The sequence below is a fragment of the Eutrigla gurnardus genome, assembly GCF_963514095.1.
Source record: "Eutrigla gurnardus genome assembly, chromosome: 6".
NCBI classification, from domain to species: domain Eukaryota; kingdom Metazoa; phylum Chordata; class Actinopteri; order Perciformes; family Triglidae; genus Eutrigla; species Eutrigla gurnardus.
This window is the reverse complement of record NC_139920.1, coordinates 13,202,962-13,222,963: the sequence shown is the minus strand read 5'-3', so window position 1 is coordinate 13,222,963 and position 20,002 is coordinate 13,202,962.

Genomic DNA, 20,002 nt, shown 5'->3' with positions numbered 1-20,002 from the left:
TTCTCGTTAACATTTCAATATTTAAACATTTCTTTAACATGGCACTTGGCACAAACTAATGAGACCAACATCTGTGTAGTGCAATGTACTGTTATGAACCTCAAATAAAACAGGTACACATTAAAGAGGGAGACATCAAAACAGTTTCCTTTTCTGATGCTTCTTATTTTTTATATTATTATTATTATTATTATTATTATTAATAATCAAAAGGTATGGCATACGACTATGAAGGATTGGGTCTTATGCAAATCAACACATTCATTTCCTATAAATTATTCACAATAGCAGTACCCCCTTACTTTGTTATTTTAAAGCTTTTATTGTGAAGCGGCAGAAACCGTAAATGTCCGGTTTCCATGAGCGGTTAATTAACACAAGTCCTTTTCAGCTGAAAGAACACGAAATGGTAAAAAATAGACGTTTTCTGAAAGTACTAACAGAGAAACTAAACTTCAGAGTTTCAGTTAGAAGCTACGAAAGACCTGAGAGCAGAACAGAGAGACTTTTAAAACGTCTTTGCTGCTCAGACGTTATGAGTCTCTCACAGAGGGGAGAAGGGGGGCTGTCCTGGGACGCAGTCGCCAGGCCGCTGTCACTCAGGCCCACAGGACCTGCTGCTGACCGACGGGCAGAGACGCTACGAGTCGGTTTGGATTTAATGATCTCTATGATGGTAACTTTCGCATATTACTTCACTTCCTACAAGTCCTTTATATTTTAACACACTACCCAACACACTACTCAAACTTCCAGGCAATCATTGCTTTCCATTGATTCCACTTCACTATAAAAATCAATTTGAGACCGTTGAAGAAACACACTGCATTAGAATACACATTGTTGCCTTTATTATTTGTATGATTGTTTTAGTGTGCTTACACAGCTTGGAGTATAAGCGACTCGGGGTTAATTGGCTAAAATGTGAACTTCCAGGAAAGTCCGTTATCCACATCCACAACACAAACATCCTTAAGAGCTGCAAATAAAATGTTTGCTGAAAATATCCAGATAATATTAAGTCATCTATAGCACTTGGAGGTGCTGTATTTGTGAACGAACTCTTCATTAACATACTCCCAGGCTGTAGCAAAATCTCTCTGCTGAGCATCAAACCGGTAAACTTGATTTGTTTGCTAAAGAACTTACAGTCTATTTGTGCTGTCTGGTACTTTTCTTTGCATGCAGAAAATATCACATTACATCCCTGACACTGTGTAATCACGTCGGATTTACTTGCAAATCTGATGCAAACGGTTGACTCAATATTTGGATTTCTTCTTTTTTTTCTGTACGTTGGTATTTTTTAGCTGTGCCACGTTGTCAGAATACAGCCTTAATCTAATCTGGGTTCTGCTGGCTTGTACCTTTGCCTGAGACATTGAGGAATTAAGGAGGAGATTAAGGTGTGTGTGGTAATCTATAAGGATGTGTTGATTTGTAACGTGGAAATAGGGATAAGCGCGTGCATGTGTGTGTGTGTGGATTTGAGAGTTACTTAAGAGTTTGACTTTAGGAAGCGATCCATTCCTTCTGAGTCAAGTTATGTTTCTGACTGACACTGCACACACACACACACACACACACACACACTGTACGTACACATACATGCATATTAATACACACAGATGCTCACTAGTGCACTGCCACACAGTGAGCTGTCTCGTTCATTAAGATTAGTTGTCACTATCTTTGTTAAGAAAGTGATTTATGTGTTAGTTGTGAGGTCTAATTGCCCCGCCTTTTGTGTGTGTGTGTGTGTGTGTGTGTGTGCGTGTGTGTGTATGTGTGTGTGTGTGTGTGTGTGTGTGTGTGTGTGTAGCCTCGGGGTAGAGCAACACGCCAGCTGCAAGAGGCCTCAAAACGATCCATCCTTCCTTCTTTTCTCTCTATCAGCCTCTCTCATCCTCTCAGTCCAACATGGCAGCGTGATGATAATGGAGGCCTATGAAATCTGCTGCTCTGTTTAAAAGCGTCTGGTTTCAATTACATCAATTCTCTGAGTTTTATACAACTTAACAAGGAGACCTCCGTCTTCAATTATTATTATTATCTTTAAAAAAAAGGAGAAAAAAAAGAATGTCACTGTCCACGGTGCTGATTCTGGAGCTATCCAAGATAACCTATGTGGTGGCCAGGTGAACTGTGAACACTTTTGCTTCCCACTGTTAAACCACAAGGTGATTTTTTAATACTTCAATTTTTCTGCAGATTAAACAAACAAGATGTAACATGTTAATGAGTGACCTTTAAATTTGCTGGCAGGGTGATTCTGCCCTTTAGTTTGAAGGAATTGTCCACATCCTGGACAGGTTATTGACTTTTTAAAGACCCCTGCGCTAAGCAATGGCCGTTTCAATCAGTGGCGCTTCTGTGTCCCTATACATTTCTCTTATTGTCGACTTCCTCCCTGCAGGCTTCATGCTGCTCTAACCCTTTCTCACTTCTTCCTTTTCTTTATGTACCGGTCTGTATTGTCCTACCACTGTCTTTCCTCCGACATGTTATTTCCCCTACCCTCCCCTCAACTGTCTCCTCCCCTCTACAATCATGTTTTATGTTTATGTTCGCTACATCCAAAAATGACAGCCTCAAAGCAAAACCTTTCAGCCACAACTCCCTAGAAATTATCTATGGTGTACTGCACAAAATGTGGACCAAACCCCAGTATGAAAAGTCCCAAAACATTTATTTTACAGCGATGAGAAGTAAAAAAGAAAGGACGCTAAAACCTGATTCAGACAGAACAGACAAGACCATGTACACATCCTCATGTGCTGGTAAAACAATGCAGACACTTATAAAAAAAAATGTCTCTACAGCACCACTGGAATTAAAAAACTCCACATCTTGAAATCCTTATGGACTGTAAAGCAAAACTGTATCTTTTCCACAATGTTTGTTTCTAGAGAGTTTTCAGTTATTTACATGCTGTTATATCCACTCTTATTTAACTGTAACAGGTGGGCATGAAAGGGGTCCCCACAGGGAGAGAGAAACTAGTATGATGGATTGATAGTGGGTACAACTGATGCCAACCTCTCTGTGACAAGAGGAGGCAGCTGAAACAGACGCCCCCCTCCCCTTTATTTATTTGTGTGTGTGTGTGTGTGTGTGTGTGTGTGTGTGTGTGTGTGTGTGTGTGTGTGTGTGTGCGTGTCTGTGTGTGTGTCTGTTGTCACGCTGCTTTGGCAGGGGTGGTACAACCATCTGCCTGGTCAGGGCGGTGTGTGAGTGTATGTGTCTGGAGGAAGACAGGCCGAGATAAACGGGTGATTGAGTGTTCGATGGTGCCTCGTGTAACTGAATGGACCACTGGCACTGCCAGCAGAACACACACACACACACACACACACACACTGTCAGCTGTATGCACAAGACATTAGGCTACAGTTGACCTGCTTGGAGACAGACTGGGCACAATGTTTGTTTACAACTCGGTGTGTGTGTGTGTGTGTGTGTGTGTGTGTGTGTGTGTGTGTGTGTGTGTGTGTGTGATATTGTTCTTGCTACTGTACATGCATCTCTTCCCAGTTTATGTGAATATTGTGCATGTGTTTTTTGTGTAAAACTACTACAATATTTTACTCTGGACCTAGTAGAGATGTAGCCCAAGTACATTAAAATGACTTGTAAAATAAAAGTAGGTCAGTTAAAATTAGTAGTATTGATGTACTGAGTGGAGGGTAAAGGTGTGTGTGTGTGTGTATATATATGTGAGATGCAATTGGTAAAGAACTTATTTTAGGCTACAAGATAGAGAGCATTTACATGACAATGTACACACATCACAGTCCAAACAACCACATCGCTAGTCCTTTTCTATAAACACTTTGCAGCCTGTGCACGCAGGAGGACCGACCATACAACCACGTCACCACGGCACACAACAGAGATAAACAATCAACTCCCGGCTGCAGCACACATATCACAGCTAAAAAGGGAGCCGCAGTGTTTGTGCACGCAAGCGAAATTTCGCCACGTTACCTAGCAACGTTGACGACCGTCACACAATTAGTATGATGATGCACTCACCAGTTTGAGCGGCCTTCTGCGAGTCCTTGCTCCAGGTTCAACTTCCCTGACGTTCATTTCCGATAGAAGTCTCTGTTCCACTCCTGGACGTGGTTATCACAGCAGAATCACAGCGGGGCTCATTGCCACGAACAGCAGGAAGTCCTCACACATCTGACCGGACGTAAACTTTTCTCCGTGGACGCAGACATGACCGTGAAGCTGCCGCGAGGATTTTAGCATGTTAGCCAAACATTACACATTAGCATGCACCTGCGTCACGCAATGTTTGATTTGGGTCACTTGCCTGCTCGCGCATGAAACCAGTTATTAATTAAGGAGGCATTAATTGTATGAGGTACTTTTTCCATCCAGTGCCAAGATACTGCTCACATAAACCCGTATTAAGTACATTATTTATCGTTTCGTCTTGCTTTTTGTTGACATAGCCCCATTGGCTAGTTGTGAGCAACTGAACCCCCCAGAAGGACGTTATTTTCGGTCCCGCCCTACTGTGCTGTGATTGGCTCATACTTGCTCGAAGCTTCATTGTGATTGGATGCTAGCTCCAAAGCGCGGCAAGACCCGGTCCACTGTTCTGGCGTTTACGCCTGTAAACTCAGGTATTTGGATGCCTGTGGCCGGATGGTCGTCTCGGTCCTCTGAAAGAGAAAAAACCTTGAGACTAAGCTTAATACTAACAGCAAAAATATGATTATAAATAATTTGATCAAAAATAAAATAGTCTCCAATGCATTTTACAGTTGAACTTCACTTCCTATCTGTCCTTGAATGTGCCCATAGTGATCCAGGTGGTCCCAAACCTGTGGATTAATGCTTGAATATTCTATTCTCTTTTTATTAGGAAATAGGAAAGATATTATGAGTCAATAGACACTAATAGTCCTGAGGGGCCTACATTAAGGTAACAAGCAAAGCTTATTCACAAGATAATATAATACATGTTATTTTAAATTAAATCCTTTCATTTTTAATAATTATTAATTACTACAATAAATACAATTATTATCTTATACAGTTCTGTGATCCTTTTTTTCAATGGCAGCAGATGGTTGAAGATTGAGTGTAATATGTAATAAGTTCACTGAATAAAGTTGGTTATGAATACATGATTAGCTGAGAAGTGAACAAGGGGTTAAATTGCATAGTTACATTGAGTTGCATTCCCTCTGTGTAATACCTTATTAACAACTGAAACACAGCCAGAACTAGTAGTCTTGAGGTTGTAAACTATGTGCGTGTGTTAGGTGTTGTGTGTGTGTGTGTGTGTGTGTGTGTGTGTGTGTGTGTGTAGGAGAGAGAACGAGAGATCGTCCAACAGGCCAAAGGCAAAATGTGGGAATGTGCCTCGAATCTTTATCGCTTTTATCAAATCCAATCAGCGCCTGGAACACATAAAGAAGTCAACTGATGTTATTTTCTTAAGACCTTGAGTGGAAAACAAGTAATGGTGTTTGATTGGAATTGATAAATGTTTGCTTTTTCTTATATTATTAACTATGATTACTTGACTATTAGTATTTTGAGGTATCAAGGAAAACATTTATCAAGGTGCATATTTTACCATCAACATGATAAATGGATCAAATAGTGACACAATGGATTAAACTGGACACAAATTACAAGGACAGGACAACCGATTTATCTGTAGTGGCTCCAACTAATTCCAAATATGAGGAAATAAAAAAAGAGGAGTTTTTGAACATTCAAATTCAGTTTGACAAAAAAAAGTCATGGCTTTTGAAGTAACTGTAGTTTTCACACGTATAACAAAATGACCTGTAAGTAGACCTGTACCACACTTCGATGGAGCACAGTCACAGTAGGGCCATTTTTGTTGTGCATCGCATGCTCTTTTTAATACCCTCTTGCTCATAATGGGTTTTTCTACCTGTTCAACATTAAAAACTCTGGAAAAGTATGCTTTTCTCATTGTTTCTGAGCAACATTGAAATTTGCCTTGAGAAATCTCAGGGTGAAAATTGTTTCAACAGGAAGAAGACTAATACTTTACTCCACCATGAGTGTGTTGATAAACCTTTTCTTCAGGAGGCTTTAATACTTTGCATTGGAGTGATTATGTGTCTAAAGATCAGAGAGACACTTAACAGCAAGTCTGATGTTTGACATTGTTCTGTAAGTTGACAGCTCACTAGAGACACGCCGACCGAAGAGCACAAACAACTAGACTGTTCTGTCTCTTCCTCTCTCTTTCTCCCTCCCTCATCCTTTCGCTCTCCCTCTGTCCCTCTATCCCTAAGAGAGAGAGAGAGAGAGAGAGAGAGAGAGAGAGAGAGAGACCACTGAGCAGTGAGAGCAACAGTATCTGCTGTAATCACACTTGTCTGTCTGCAGCCTATTGACTCTCTGGTTAACTGAGACCCAATCTGTGTGTGTGTGTGTGTGTGTGTGTGTGTGTGTGTGTGTGTGTGTGTGTGTGTGCGTGTGCGTGTGTGTGTGTGTGTGTGTGTGTGTGTGTGCGTGTGTGTGTGTGTGTGTGTGTGTGTGTGTGTGTGTGTGTGTGTGTGTTTGAATGTCTACAAGTCTATAAAGAGAAACAATATAGGGACAGTTTATTTTCTGGTATTCATGACATTATATTATTTTATTTCTTAAGGCCTCCTAACAGTATATTGTATTACAGTTATTGTAGACATTACTGCTGAACACTTTCATCATGCTAAAACCATATTAGTTATACTCATAAGTGTCACTGACACATTGGTGATCATAGCTCCACTTTGATTAATACTTTCTGTTCACTTTAGTATATATTTCATAATATCATATTCCTACTTTTATTTAACTATATCTTGTCAATATTTTGTTGATGGGATTACCTATTATCACCTTCTTCACATTTTTCCAAACAAATGTATTGCAGTAATACAGATGTAGCTATATGACTTGAGAAACTTCCTGGCCTCTGTCCCCTCATCCCCTCTACTCACTTCACCTATCAACCCATTCCCCCCCCCCCCCCCCCCCCCCTCTCTCTCTCTCTTTGTCCGACCTCGCTCACTTATCTCCTTCCTGACTCCCTCCTTCCCTCCCTCCCTCTCTTCCTACCTGCCAGCTGCTGCTCAGGGCCTCCTGGCTCTTACAGTTCCCCCCTCAGACAAAAGAATGGATAGAACTACAAAAAAAGAAAGCGATTGACAGCTATGAGCCCCTTTGTTCCCTGTACTGTCTCCCACCATTACCTTGTTCCAGACTAGCCCCCCCCCCCCCCCTTCTCTCTCTCTCTCCCTCTCTCTCTCTCTCTGTTTATCCCTGAGGGAGTCTTCATGGTCTCTGGTGCCCCAGTCTTGTGTAACGGTCACTCAGACCATCTTGTCTGCAGAACTTGAACTACAATGAGTCCTTCTCTAACGCAGGGCCAAACACATCGCCAGCTGGGGCTTCATCTTCAGTCTCGTTGCCACTACAGGGCTCAAACAAGGCTTCAGGGTTTATCCCTTATAAGCCTGGTTTCCATTACAGGGCCAAACAGGGCTAGCCAGGGCCAGGTCCACTTCAACTTCCTCCAATGACGCTTTATCTCATTTCACTCTCATTTTCAAATTATGTTTAGGTTTGCTCTATTAACTTGAAGCCTGATCAAATTGGTAGCATGTTAACATATTTTTAGGAGACAGGGTGGTTTATCCATGTATAATGTATAATAGTTTACTTTTTTCCACTATGATTTCACTGATATAAATCAACTGACAATATATATATATATATATGAAAATATAGCTTATATTACAGTCAGAAGCAGATTTTGAAAATGTTCAATGATGTAGTAAAATATTAAATTAAGACTTGCATTGTCTCGTCATCATTTCCATTTAATTCTATCTTCTGATTAGTGGACGAGCCACAGCTGCCCAAAACAAGGCCGCTATTCAAAATACAGCTGTAAAATGTAGCGTCCGTATGATTAGCTAATTATTTTGGCAATTAATTGTTTGAATTGTGTGTTTATGATTGACAGAATCAGTCTGATATGATACAGTACAATACTGAATGTCAACATTTTTTGTTTTTGTTTCGTTTGTATGCAGCAACATAGACACTAAGTTGCATGCCGTCTTATCACACTTTTCTTCCACAGTAGGCTAATGGCCTCCTCTGTCCCTGTTGAGAGAAATCAAATGTTAGACCCGACCGGCTGTCTGATTTTGGTTTTAACACATAGTCAGAGTAAAAGAAAATGTCTGTGCAGTGCTGATGTTACATCTTTTTGTCACAACAAATCACGACAGTCCAGACTCAAATATCTAAACAACTATTGGATGGGTGGCCATTAAAGTGTTCTCTCTACACAAATATAAATGTGTGTGATAAGTCTATATTTTTTTACAGCCCATGAGAATGTTTTCTTCCCGACTTCACACCACCTCGAGTGAATCCACATCCGTTTGCATCCACTTGCACAGCCGTATCACATACTGCCTGATTAACAATGCTTATTAACCCGATGACTTTAATAATATATCACAGCCTTCATCTCCGTGTAATCAGATTAATGGAATGAAATCCCACTGTACGCGTAATCAGCTTCACATGTCTGTCTGACAGGCCGATGTGCTATATGTATGAACAAACAGGGTGCTTTGTGACAAAGTATTTAGAGGCAGGGATAAGTGGTGTGTCTGTGAGCGCCTGTGTGTTTTGTCAGCCCTCCACCAAGGGACATCTGACTGCATTCCTCACAGGTGAGATGAAGTGCATTATGGGAAGTGTTAATGTTTAACAGTGTGTACATATGAGGCAACACTGAGGTAAGAGAGGAAAGAATGAAGATAGATCTACCTATTTATCTGTCTGCCCGTCTGTCTGTCCGTCCACCCATCTATTTATCTATTGTTACAGAGTTCCTCTTATTAACCTGTTGCCCTCAGGGACGTTAATAATACAGGAGGAACTAATTTTGAATTTGACACCAAGGATTGCTGGCCTTTAGCTTGACAAAATACCGCCTCCATCAATTATTGAGAGAGCAAATCCAATATGGGAGGGCAGGCCTCACTGACGGGCTGGCAGAGGGACAGAATGAAAGATGGACTGATGTGGAAATAGGCCGACGCTCAAAGAGGCAGACAGGCAGGTAAAGGGAACACGGACTGAAGGGATTTTCATGAATTTTATCAAATCAATGACACATGTGTATGTATCTACTCTGAATATTAAGTACGTGGAGTGGTGCTTATTCTCCAGTCGCGTACCATTAAACCGTCTAGAAAACATGACAGAAATATGGCTAAATCATTTCACTTCGCTTTTTTTTTTTTTTTTTGTATCTATACGCCAACCTACTTCTCTTGAATTTGTTCCCCCTAATTGTTGCATCTCTACTCTTCTAGCATGTACTTCACTTGCATGGGTTTGGATTGAAGAGCCCACTCTGCTTCAAAGGAGTAAGAATGAATGTTACTCAGCAGGAAACGTACACATGTTCCTGCAGCCAGTGTTCCTCTTTTCTGCCTGACATTGACAAAGTCTAACTGTGACCTGCTGAACCTGACCCACCCAAACGAAAACACACTACATGCAAAATACAGGGAGCAAAAGCAACCACAAAAATCTGCCCCATTCAAAAACGTGTGCGATTTGTTGTCTAACATCAGTAGTGGAACTTCTGTACGGGTGATTTACTTGAGTACAACCAGTTCCTGCACATTTCATGTGACTTGACGTTCTTTTTTCACATTGCGGTATTTCTACTTTTACCGGGCCTATTTCTTCCATCGCGGTCTATCTATCATGGCTGCCAGCAAGAACACGTTGTGAAACACTTCGAGGCAGGACAGTGGTGGAGCTGAATGTGATCTGCATGGCACTGGTGCGTGAGTATGATGTGGTAGGAGGATTACTGGTGCTAATACCAGGTGTTAGGGAGCAATCACCCGACCAACACACACACACATACACACATACACGTCACAGCCCGTCTCCAAGCACCTCCAGCTCTCCATCAGCACACAGATAAGACAAACACAACACCCACACACAACTGTGTGACTCACCGCACACAAACACACTCACACAGGTGTGCACGAAGAATATGCACACCTGCGCAGAACCGCGCTCGGAGAGGAAAAACATGTATACGTTGTCCTCACACACACACACACACACACACATATCACACACACATATCACAGTGCATTTACAGAGCTGGCTGGCTGCCTAAGCTGCTAATTACAGCTGTGTGTGTGTGTGTGTGTGTGTGTGTGTGTGTGTGTGTGTGTGTGTGTGTGTGTGAACTCACTCTCACTGACTGAAGGACCCAATATTAAACACCAGAGAGAGAGAGAGAGAGAGAGAGAGAGAGAACCTCAGGGTAGTTCCTCCATAATCCATATTTAATGGGTTATTATTATGGTATAGCCTGTGGTTGTGTTCTGCTTGTGTTTTCATTAGTCCGATTAAAGGGATATTTACAGAAACCATCTGTTCTGTAAATAGTGTGTGTGTGTGTGTGTGTGTGTGTGTGTGTGTGTGTGTGTGCGCGTGAAGATGCTCCTCTCATACAGTCTTTGACCTTCATGGCCTTTTCCTTGTTATACAGAGTCAAGAAGCAAGTTATTTGCTGCTAAAAGCCCTTAAGCCACAAAGTACAGCAGAGCAGCTCAGAAGGCTTGTGGAGACACATTTGATTCTCTGGATTATGCAGCGTGCACAAATAATTCAATTTAACCTTTCATTCCCGTCAGTGACCAGTCATTTGTAAATGAAGGTTGGGATCAATTATAAAGTGAGAAGCATAATAGTGAACTAATTTAAGATTTCTAGTCAAGTGTTTGATGGTATAACAGCAGATAAGCAGCCCTCATCAACCATACCACAACCTCTAAAATTATCTGTGTACTACCTGTTTTATTCTTGAAAGCACAGGTCTCAAACTGGCGGCCCGTGCCACATCCGGCCCATCCCCCCTCTCTATCGGCACACGGATGTAAAAAGTTTTTACATTCAACTATTTTATTATTTAATACGTCTTGTAATAAAAACCCAATTATATTTGTTTAAAAAAGTATTTTGTTCACGCAATGCAATGGCAAAGGTCAGAGGTCGTGGTGCTGCGCATGTCCAGCCTTGACTTTCTCCAAAGAAGCGCGTGGGGCTGTCGATTACTTTGTTTTGCAAACAAACAGCAAAGATGTCGCTTTCCAAGTAAAAAAGAAAGGTGGACTGGGAACACAGACTGTTTCAATAAAGTCGGACGTTGTAGTATTCTTTTGTGGAGTTCAGTGGAAATGCTACATGCCTGATATGTTAGGGAAAAGTCGCAGTTCTAAAGGAATACAACATAAAACGAAGTATTAGCGACGCAGAATGTTGACATGGCCCTCCTATGAGATGACAATACCATCAGCGGCCCTAAGCCAATTTGAGTTTGAGACCCCTGCCTTCAAGCGTCGTTTTGCTCAGTGTGTTACACCCAATAGGTCTTGATTTCTTTTTCTCATTCTTTCCTGTATTTCCTGTATTATCAGGATGATAATGGTGATGTGGACAAACGCAGATGCCTCTTAATGATAAAACTTCTGAGCTGCTTCCCCCAAACCCTGACTCTTGATAATTAAATGTCTTTTCCGTCCAACCTGTGTGACCTCCATTGTGGAAACAGGCTTTCATGAGGAATCATCAGAAAATGGGCAGATGTTGAAAAGCAGAGGAGAGAGAGAGAGTACAAAAAGTGGAGTAGGCTAATTAAATGTGGAGCAGGAGAGAGGTTTATCCTTGAAGTCGAGACACAATAGCAGCCCGTGCCTCTTCTGACACCGCGGTGCTCAATAGGCAGTCGGTTCAGGCAGTTCTAAACTATTTCCCCTGTATTCTGTTAAATTCATCAAATCAAAGCTGAAAGCGTTTTGGACTTTACTCGCAGTGTTTAGCCACGTTTGAAATTCTCACATTAGGGCTGCACAACTAATCCGATATTTATCGCAGTCACGATTTTGTCCTCCCACAATCAAACCAACATGAACGAGAGCGACGGAAGTTTCGGCTGTGTGCTCCTCTCGTAGAAAAACTGCTTCACAGTAAAATCAAGTGCCTCCTTAACTAACAGCCAGCCACAAGGGGGTGATCAAGATGTTTAGGCTTCACTCAGTGGCTGCGCCAGGGAGGAGCTAGGTGGTGCTGTAGCTCCCCCTATAATAGCCATAGCAGTCGCCCAGCACCCCCAAGAAATGTCTGTAATTTTTTAATATTTATATTTTAATGTCATGTTTGAATAGTCTTTTTCATTCACATATATGCTTATAGTCGCGGAACGAGTATAGTTAATGCGGGCGTGTACGCGTGTGTAGCTATATATACCAAGGGTGGTCCGATGTGACCGCAATAATGAAATGCCCCGAAATTCAAAGCACCTTCTCTTAAGTGTTGAGCATCCCCATAGCACCTGCAACAGAAAATCTCTGGAGCCGCCACTGGCTTCACTATTGGGGGTGATGAGAATTCATTCATTCTCTCTAATTTCTCACAATCCATTCCCGGTGAAATCGCTGGCTGTATTGTCCTCAGTCAGAAAATCTGCCCACATTTCTTGTGTGTTGAGGTTATTATTATTGAATAGAGTTGTGCTCAGACAGCTGTTGTCAAAGTTAGAGAAACAGCTGACCAATCAGAGCTCAGTGGGCAGGATAAAGATGGGGGATGTCATGTTAGCCCATCGCTAGCTAGCCACCTAGCTTTCAATACGTTGCTGTAAGTTGATATAGAAACTAAAACATCACATTTATGTGATCAAAGTGAAACATTTCAAATGAAAATTATGTCTATAGATCCCCAAGTAATTGGTTAGGAAAAGAACAAAACCTTGCTCATAACAGTTCAGTATCATGAACATGTGACACTGAATGAAATGAACAAAATGGTAATTTATCTAAAAGCGCTGTATTTAAATCTAAAAAGAATTCAAACTAATAAATAAAAATAATATACAACATGATTTCTCTCCATACATGACTGGGGAGCTTACCATCAACTTATTATCCATGTGTCACTAATCTGATTGGCCATACGTTTTTAAACAACTGTGGAGATATTTAAAGCAATTTTTCACAAATGATTTGACTTGCAGGAAACTTTTTGAAGCAAACACTTAAGATAATAATGAATTATGTATCTTTGATATGTAAATGTTTCAGGGGATTATGGATTTAAAGCAGCATGGTTTAGCTGTCGTTTGTGTTAGCATAAGTTAGAACCTTACTCAGGAGCACACCTTTAGGTCTGAGTGGAAACTTTGGCTTGCACTCACTCATTCACTCCTCCACTCCAGTATTTCCTAACGACTTAGTCAACACTCAAGCTATCTGCATGCCTCGGTTTGTGTGTGTGTGTGTGTGTGTGTGTGTGTGTGTGTGTGTGTGTGTGTGTGTGTGTGTGCATGTCTTGCTGTGTCCTGGTGAGCCAGCTAAGCCTTCACCTTGCCTCAAACGTGTGGAATTTTCCCTCTTCATGAAAAATTGTCTTGAGGAAAATTAACCAAGAGGAGGTCTCTTTGTGTTGCAACTGTGGCGTTTCTATCGTATCGTAAAAATGATTATGTGATGTGTTACCGCTCCCACAGCTCTTTCAGCAAATTATTTTGGCTTTAATGGCCAGCAGCTTATCTACTTCGAATCATTATTATGTATGTTCTGATAAACCCACTGTATGCCACCTGCTCAGCATCATTGCGCAGACAAGTAGGTAACGTTCATAAGAACAGTGGGGCACTTAGGAGGTGAAGAGTCAGATATTTCCATATGGAGTTGGTGGAAAACAGAGCTAAAAGGAAAGTGAATGTCGGCCTTATATTTGCAATGTCGTCATAAAAAGGACCAAATGGACCGGCCTCAAACCTAACCCCATCTCTAGCCAACACATTCTCAGTCTTACTCGTCGATGGCTGCCGCTCGCTCAGTGCCCCTTGGCATCAGACACCAAGTTCACCTTTAAATTACCTCTATCCATCCCGAATAGTTATTTGGCTGAAATAGGATATAGAAATAGTTTTTGTTCACACTTGTTCACACACATTTATAGAATCGGTCAGAGGCTGGATCCATGTGGGTATGTATTCATGGAAGGACAATAATTAATAACACACTTTTGCAGTGTGATGGAGTGTGTGTTCATATGTGTGAAGGCAGATGTGTCCTCCCTTTTTCTTATACTCCGACCTGTGTGTGTGTGTGTGTGCAAGCATGCATGTCCCCCGATTATGCCTGTCCTGTCTGTTTACGTGTGTGTGTGTGTGTTAGTGTGTGTGTGTGTGTGTGTGTGTGTGTGTGTTAGTGTGCACCCACAATACTGTTAGGTTGAGGTGTTGACAGAGGAGGAAGGTAAGAGTTACAGCATTTTCCAGATGACTGCAGACACTGATGGCTGAGACAGATATAATAATATAATGACCAGACTGAACAGGCCAGACAATGTGGTGGTGTTATCTGCAGTTATGAAAAAGGCGACAGAACTTCTCCATGCAGGTCTGGTTGTTAAAAAATACAGTTTCATTGACCTTGACAGGTTTGAATACATCTGAAGTCTGTTCTGAACACGTGCCTCAACAATTCCAAAGCAGTCTTATTTACATGTTATATCTTGTCACCTGGCAGGCTATTTCCCAATACATCCAGGCATCCTCTACATGAAAACAATTTAACACCATCTTTGTTGTTAAGTGCACTAGACATAGTACGTACATCTTCAGCAAGCTTACCCTGACCGGAGAGAAGGTCTGAACTCTGCTGTGCAGTAAATCTACAAACTGCAATATGTGTCGGTATCACAGGAATTTTCCAACTTCGGAAAAGTGTAACCTGCCAATTAAGGATTGAAGCTTTTGTGTCAAGTCTGGGCCAGCTGCTGTGACTGTGTGTGTGTGTGTGTGTGTGTGTGTGTGTGTGTGTGTGTGTGTACATGAGGAAGTGGTGGAGATGAGGCTCTGTCAGCAGGCTGGATTAGACCCTGTGCAGCTTCAACAAGAAGAACCCTTTCAGTAGTTCTCATCAAAGAACCGCAACACACACACACACACACACACACACACACACACACACAACCCTCCCGTGCAGTTTCACAGTCTGTACCAGCAAATCAGTGTTCACACTGGGTACAACACACCTGTTGGTATGTGTGTGTGTGTGTGTGTGTGTGTGTGTGTGTGTGTGTGTGTGTGTGTGTGTGTGTGTGTGTGTGTGACTGTGTAAACCCTCCTCCAAGCAGCAGGGTTTTAGCGAGTGCATTTAGAGATCAGAGGTTTCTCAGGGCGATAATACAGCAAACTCCACTCCCTCCCTCCCAACCAAACCAAACCAAATACACCTGAAAACACTCACACAGGTGTGTGTGTGTGTGTGTGTGTGTGTGTGTGTGTGTGTGTGTGTGTGTGTGTGTGTGTGTGTGTGTGTGTGCATAACAGGGGAAGAGGAGGAGAAGGGGTGTGGAGGGGAGGGGAAAGTGAACACACAAGCACTTGCTCTAATATATGAAAACAAACACACGTAAGTTTGCTCCCATATCTCATATTCTCTCTCTCTCTCTCTCTCTCTCTCTCACGCACACAGACACACACACACACACACACACACACACACACACACACGGATCCAGGGCTGGCAGGCAAAGGATTACGGCTCTGTGGTGCAGCTTAGCTCTGATGTGAAATGTGAGGAGGCCTTGGATTGAACTTTCAGACTAATTCAATAATTACAGCTGTTATGAGCAAGAAGACCTGACAACCTGTCTGTCTGTCTGTCTGTCTGACTGTACCTGTCTGTCTGCCTGACTGTACCTGTCTGTCAGACGAACCTGTCTAACAACCTGTCCGTCTGTGACTGTACCTGTCTGTATGACAAACCTGTCTAACAACATGTCATCTGTCTGTACCTGTCTCTCTGACGAACCTGTCTAACAACCTGTCTTTCTGTCTATGTCTGTACCTGTCTCTCTGACGAACCTGTCTAACAACCTGTCTTTCTGTCTATGTCTGTACCTGTCTCTCTGACGAACCTGTCTAACAACCTGTCTTTCTGTCTGTGTCTGTACCTGCCCCTGTGACGAACCCGTGTAACAACCTGTCATTTGTCTGTACCTGTCTCTCTGACGAACCTGTCTGTCTGCGTCTGTACCAGTATGTCCTACCTGTCTGTCTGACATGTCTACTGTCTATCTATGCACCTGTCTCTTTGTCCATGTACATGTGTCTGTCTTACCTACCTGTCCATCTATTTGCATCTGTCTGTCTCTTTTGGAACTAGGTATCTGTCTTTGGATGTGTCTGACTTACCTGTCTGTCTCCGTATCCGTTCTTCTCACCCTTTCTGAATGACCTGTCTGTCCTTTCTGTCTCTCTTTGTATCTGTCTGTCTCTGTCGCTGTACCTGTCTGCCTGATCTACCTGTCTTGTACCTGTCTCTCTGACCCCTCTGTATTCATACCTGTCTGACCTACACATGTACCTCTGTATCTTTCTGACCCACCTTTCCATCCTCTCTGTCTATCTGCCTTGTGTATGTTTGTACCTGTCTGTCTTTGTAGCTGTGTGTCTGACTACTCGTCAATCGGCCTGTTGTCCCTTAAAAGTGAATCAGTGAGGAGAACGGAGATCTCTTGGTCGCTAACAGGTCTTTCTTTGTCTTTTCAAACAGCAGATTGCAGCATAGTCTGTGATCTGTACCTAACATATCTGGTTATCACATGTGTGTGTGTGTTACCTGGTTATTATCAGGCCACACAGGCTTTAGTGGTTGGCTGCTAAAAACATAAGCTTACTGTAGTTGCCGTGGTAACATAACATGTAGAGCATGCTGAAGGTTCCCACCTCATTTGATAAAGTTTGCATGAAGATTTCTGGCCGACCAGGTTCAAATAACATTTAAGTATATATATATATATATGTATATATATTTGCAAAGCCACATTCATTTACTACATAGGCAGCACATGCAAGGAAAGCTTTAGACAAACAAAGGAAGCCTTTTAAAATGACGACTGATGGCTGATCTGATAGAGTAAAGGTCGCCCACCTGGAGCCATAAGGGTAGATGTGGGTCCTCCACAGGTCTCACAATATAACTCAGGACTGTAAAAAGGATGAAATGCCTTCAAAAAGCACATAGTCAAATAGTATTATGTAATACAGTCAAGGAACATTTTGTCTCACCCAAAATGACAGCATGAAAGTATAATACTATCAAATAAGTATTACATGAATTAGTAGTACTGCTTTGTCACAGATACAAAGTACATGAAAGGAATACAAACTAGTAAATAATTAACCTTTATTCCACTTTTATTAAGTCAGAAATCACAGTCTCTTTTTTGTTTGACCAGCTCCTTCCTGATAAATGCCTCCACACTGCTGGTATTACAGTTTTTTTCAATCGCTAACAAGCACTTACCCATACTTCAGATACTTTTTCTAAACTCTTAACACAGACTCACACCTACAAAACACAATTGGCCAAATGGATAATTTTCTTCTCAAAAACACATTTTGTTAAATATATGCTAATTCTTCATTTCAAAATAGAACACATCTTTCTCTGCACACACTAACTTTACCAAAACACTGGAAATCTGACTCAAAATGAAATTATTCTGTCAAAGACAAACACTTGTTTTCACTTCACAAGGTACATGCAGTCAATCAAAGTACACCAGGTTTCAAAATACTGGCTATTGTTGACATTACAAAAACTGCATAGACTTTTATGTTTCCGTTTTACAGGTATTTGCATGCAAAACATGCAATCCACCGTTTTTACACTACATTTCTTGGTTGGGAACTGTATGTCTATGTAATGTTCACATTCAAAAGCAAATCAGTTTTTTTCCTTTACTTTTTACTACAGGAGATACAGTAGAAATACTGTTTACAGTATGATAGAACAGAAACAGTTTTACAGTATTGCTTACATTGAACAAAATATCCATGAAACACACAAGAGCATTCTGAACAAAAAAACAACAGCAAAAAGCCCAGATAAAAAGTTTTCTGTTTCTGAAAACATCACTCCTCAAAGTCCTCCTTTCACTGTATAAGTGTCAGTGTAATAGAAAAAATAGCCCCTGCCACTGAGTCTAAACCAGCCCAATTTAGCCAACATAAATCAGCTGTGTGTAAATTATTCAATTGTTTGTTTATTATCAGCTGATATATATTGTTTTTGAACTGATATCATTGCAGAAGCAAAGGTTTTAATACTGTATCTAAGGTTTGGAATATTGTTTTTGCTATTGTGGGATGTTGTGTGTTAACATTCGTAAATAATACAAAAACAATCCATCATTTTGTTGGGAGGTATAGCTTGTCTGTTAAGAAAATGTAAGCACTGTGGAAGTGTGTTCACTGACTGCATATTGTGTGAAAACGACATGAAATGAATGGTATGGCCACAGAAGACCGATGCTGTGCTAATTGTGTTTAGAATTTTGAAAATGTGACAACTGGTTGGACAAACGCTTGTTAGCGACTGAAAAAAACTGTAAACGCATGATGTTGTTTCTATGCCCATGATATGATCCCTCATGACCAGTAAACTGACCTTCACGGGCAAAATGTGTGACGGTGCCCTTTAATATTCAAATGAGCCTGAAACATGCGGTTAAATGTACCTGCAAATGAATGTTATTAAATTTGAAAAATGTTACGTTAAGATTAATTAAAATGAAATTAATTTGCAAGTTAATTATAGCAGCTATTATTTGGCCTGATTTTTGTCAGTGAATTTACATTTTTACACTGAGGCAATAAGCCAGTGGTCTAATCCTGAGTGATTCAGTGCGGCAGTCAAACGGCACTGTCAATACAACAGTACGGCAGAGAAGTTACAGTAGTGGTATTTGAATTATGATTACTATGATTATGAGAATGGATTTTTGTTGTTTTGGGAATTTCTAGTAAAGGTTCTTGCATCGGCGGTCTGATTAATGTAATATAGTTGTGATTATATTCAAATATGGTTTTGTTGCCTGAATAATGGAAACATTTAACACTTTGTATTGAATTGAATATAAGATACTGCAAGATGATGAATCCCAGTCTGTTTGAATGAATTGAATCTAGGACTAAATAATAAATAATATTGACAGTAGTCAGAAAGACGTAGACTTCAGGATGTACAACAGAACCTCCATTAAATAATCTACTCTGCACCCAAAACAGCAGTTAGGACGACTTGAACTGAGGTCATGGAAAACCTTGTACATGAACAGCAACTACAAAAGTAGGATTGAGCTCCCGGTGTTTGTGTTATTACAACAGCTTTGTGGTCGGTGCATCTGTGTTTATGTAAGTGTGTGTGTGAACATGTTCCACGTGCAATTAAGTGCATGGAAATGTGTGCGTGTGTGTGTGTGTGTGTGTGTGTGGCCGTGTGTGTATGAAATCAGATGAGCTCATTGTAGCACTATGAATGGTAATCATACAGCCCCCTCTCAGCAGCCGAGTGTAACCTACTGAAACCCAAACAAGAGATGAAGTGTGATGATACACACGCACGCACACGCGCACACGCGCACACGCGCACACACACACACGCACACACACACACACACACACACACACACACACACACACACACACACACACACACACACACACACACACACGATAGGAGATGCAGGGCTATTGTGGAACTTGAACCCTCATGTCTCACTGCCAGGTGATCTCATGTTTTGGCCCAAATAGGAGCGAGAGAGACAGCGAGACAGGCAGGAAGGAAAGAAGGACACTAATAAATACAGTGATACTGCAGTCTGATATATGCACTTGCTGTTTTGTCAGGCGAATATAATATTTGTCAGGAGAACGGACCACTGATGAAAATCAGGTGTTTCATGCACATCTTTTTTCTGTGACCAACCAGTGGTAATAATAAAATTAATGATTTTAAATATTAAAGACGGATGGAGAAACTCACAGAACGAAATGAGAACTAGAAGCTGAACAGGATCCCCTTGTAAAGATAACTTT